The sequence below is a fragment of the Pinus tabuliformis genome, chromosome 8 (assembly GCF_031772625.1).
Source record: "Pinus tabuliformis cultivar Carrire ecotype Pingquan chromosome 8, CPIR1, whole genome shotgun sequence".
NCBI lineage: Eukaryota > Viridiplantae > Streptophyta > Pinopsida > Pinales > Pinaceae > Pinus > Pinus tabuliformis.
The window spans coordinates 1,936,526,954-1,936,530,959 of NC_142294.1; the positions used below are offsets into that span (position 1 = coordinate 1,936,526,954).

General features: G+C 33.9%; 1 pseudogene; it reads left to right on the plus strand.

Moving 5' to 3' along the window:
• Nucleotides 1–315: 315 nt before the first annotated feature.
• LOC149244245 (cyclin-B2-1-like) lies at nt 316–3,425 on the plus strand (annotated as a pseudogene).
• Nucleotides 3,426–4,006: the final 581 nt, after the last annotated feature.

Genomic DNA, 4,006 nt, shown 5'->3' on the forward strand with positions numbered 1-4,006 from the left:
AGGGAGACCACCAAGGCCTTCAAATGTTGACATCTCAGGAAAATTTGCTTCAAATGCATCCAAGTCTAGGTTCTGCCCACCTGTAGCTAAAGGTGTCTCAAGAAGAATGCCAATGACTGATGCATCAAAAAGGAAGACAAGGCTTCCACAAGCTTTTACATCAACACTAACTACCAGAAGTGAGGTTAGGAGCATTTGGTCCACTGCTCTTATTTTAGCATGTGTAGATGGTGCTTTTTATTCACAGATTTTTACTCTGTTCTTTTGCAAAAGCAAGTGAAGGGTTTATCTAATCCATAGCTCCAATTGCATCCAATGGTTTCTATTAAACAACTTGCATCTGGAGCCATTGAGCGGGATGTCATGGAAGAGGAAGGGGACTTGCCCAACATTGACAAAGCAGATATTGGAAATCAACTTGCTGTAGCTGAATATGTTTAAGACATTTACCATTTCTATTGGTATACCAAGGTACGTCCCTTTTGTCATGGGAGCCTTGCAAACTGTTTTTATTCTATTCGAAATAACAACATCTTGTCTTGGAAGAATACACTTCATTTAAACAATTTAATTAGACACTAAATTTTCACTGCATATAGTATGCAATGATTACATGTAAGTAGCGTGTGTCTGTGCCATACATGAATATCTCCACTGGAGAATTAAAGTGCCCACTTAAGCATCATGGAAGGTTATAATTTATGAATGAGGACATTAGGTCAAGCATTGATGTGAGCCTTGATCCATGTCTATAGTTTAGATTCAACTCTGAATAAATAATTGTATGTCTAATTTGTTTCTATTTTGGTCTGTTGTGTTTGTTGTATTGCAGGCATGCAACAATCTCTCATCAAACTACATGTCAAGCCAAGTTGATATCAACCAGAAGATGAGGGAAATACTTATTGACTGGCTGATTGATGTACTTGATTAATACATATCGATATCTATCTGTTTCTGTAATAATAATTTTTTTTGTACCTTTCTGTTGATAATTTTCTAACATAAACAATTTGCACTTATAGGTGCATCTAAAATTTGACTTAATGGATGAGACACTTTTTCTCATGATTAACCTGATTAATAGATTTCTTTCTGTGGTGTACACTATTACAAGAAAGGATATTCAACTAGTGGGGTTGACTGCCATGCTAGTTGCTGCCAAATATGAAGAAATTTGGGTTCCCAAGGTGGTAAACAATGGCAGGAGGGAAAGTTTGTTGTTAAGATGAAATTTTGTATTGATTTGTTTTGACTAAAAACTTGTTTCCTGTGCCCTTGATTTGGCATCTAGAATAAGGCTTCACATTCTAACTCATTTTCCTTAAGGGCTTTACAGGTTAAGGAACTGATTACAATCTCAAACAATGTTTCAACACGTGGTGAATTTCTCTCCATGATGAGATTTTGTTTTCTCACATTATTATGTCATACTTGTCTCCCATATTTCGAGCATTATATTTCTAATTGTTTAAATAATTCATATTTGGAATTGTTATCTTTGCTCATGTTTATGGTATGTTTCATTTTCTTCAGGAGAAATTGATGCTCAACAAATTAAGATTCAATTTGGCTATACCAACTCCCTTTGTTTTCATGAAAAGGTTTCTGAAGGCTGCTTAGGCTGATAAACAGGTATTCCACTTTTCTTGAAATTTTGATGAATATTCAAATGGCATTGAGACTCAATTATGTTATGAAATGCATTGTATTTTCGATGTGTTGCATGAGAGGCATCATGCACTATTTTGTTCTAATTGTAAGCTTCCATAAATGGTATCTTTATAAATTTAATGCTCTTTTGGGTTTGTTTCCATGGATTAAGTTGAGAAGATGGCATTCTATCTTATTGAACTATTCCTGGTTGAGCATGAAGCATTGAAATGGAAACCATCTATGCTGACAACCTCAACTATATACATGGACAACACATCCTGCAAAGGATGCCAACTTGGACAAGACTGGTAGAAACATGCACACTATAGAGAATCAGAACTCAAGTAAATCTTGAATCAGAACTCAAGTAAAGTCATCAGCTCATTGGTTTACTAGCTTTCTTCATCGAACTAACAAGAAAACTTGTCTTGTGAATGGTGAGAACGGACGTTAGAAGGCTTCTGCGTCGCTCTTTATTTTGTAGGACAAATTTACATGATATATTGATTGGATATTATGTTTCAACTTGTGGGCTTAGATCAATTTTAGATAGTGTACATAATTGTAGATGCTGCACATGAGACAACTACCTATGGCTAGGGGTATGGCAGTTATCAATATACTGATTCAGTTGGACATGTTCTTCAATTCTATTCCTGTCAGTATAGGAAAAGATTGTGGCAGAGAATTCGGTGCTCATTTTTATAACTCATAATGATAAGAAATTCCATGGTTTTGCAACTTTTTTAAAGCACAACCATCCCTTTGAGAGGCAAGCCACTCAACATGCTAAGCTATGTTTGAAACTATAAAATGACATACATTATCAGATAAGTTATATTCTGATTTTTATTCCAATTCAGAGATAAAATAGTCTGATATATAAAAGAGATGTTTTTCAGTTATGGTCTTTATGTGATTGTTTTAATTTTGTTAAGATCAACTTTGACTCTTTATTTTGAGATTATGTGGCCTAGGTATTCCATCTTCGTTTTAACAAAAGAAAAAATCAAAATAAATTTTGGTTTCTGCCAAGATGGTCAATACCTATTAATTGTGTTTAAAGTGTTCTTTTCATGATTTGCTACAGATGAGAAAATAATCAAAGTGTATAAATACAATTTTTTTAAGATATGGTTGGAAAAGTCCATTCATGATTGCTTAGAATTAAGAACTTTGGTTAAACTGAATGACATTACCCTTGAATTTGTAATGTCCTTCATGAGTACTAAATATTGTTTTGCAAAATCAAGTTGTATCGTGAGTTGATAATTCCTTTATCTAAGGTATAATTTTGAGAAATATTTGGTTTCATGAAGTTTATTCAGCATTTTGTTTATTACTGGAATCGGAAATTTTTTTTTATTATTATCTTAATCTTTGGTAATCTGAAATATATTTTTTTGGTACTAGAATCAGTGTATCAGGGATTTTCCTTTTTATTAAGAACTCTGCATCTCAAAATATCCCAAATTAACCTTTCTATCTCTATTTTATGGTAATGTTGATCTCTGTATTGCTTAACATTGATAGTGCTTTCTAGTGGCAACTCCATGGGTAGGTCTTATACTGGTTTAGTTCTGTTATCTCAAAATGCATGGAACATAGGATTTCCATTTGATAAAATAAAATGTCAGCTTGAGAAGCTGGCATTCTATCTTCTTGAACTATGCCTGGTTGAGTATGAAGCATTGAAATGGAAACCATCTATGCTGGCAGCCTCAGTTATATACATGGCAAAACACATCCTGCAAAGGATGCCAGCTTGAACAAGACTGCTTCAGAAACATGCACACTATAGAGAATCAGAACTCAAGTAAATCTTGAATCATAACTCAAGTAAAGTCATCGGCTGATTGGTTTACCAACTTTCTTCATGGAACTGACAAGCAAGCTTGTCTTGTGAATGGTGAGAATGGACATTAGAAGGCTTCTGCATCACTCTTTATTTTGCAGGACAAATTTACATGATATATTGATTGGATATTATGTTTCAACTTGTGGGCTTAGATCAATTTTAGATAGTGTACATAATTGTAGATGTTGTACATGAGACAACTACCTATGGCTAGGGGTATGGAAGTTAACAATATACTGATTCAGTTGGACAAGTTCTTCAATTCTATTCCTATTAGTATAGGAAAAGATTGTGGCAGAGAATTGGGTGCTCATTTTCATAACTCATAATGATAAAAAATTCCATGGTTTTGCAACTTTTTTAAAGCACAACCATCCCTTTGAGAGGCAAGCCACTTAGCATGCTAAGCTATGTTTGAAACTATAAAATGACATACATTATAACATAAGTTATATTCTTATTTTTATTCCAATTCAGAGATAAAAGAGTCCG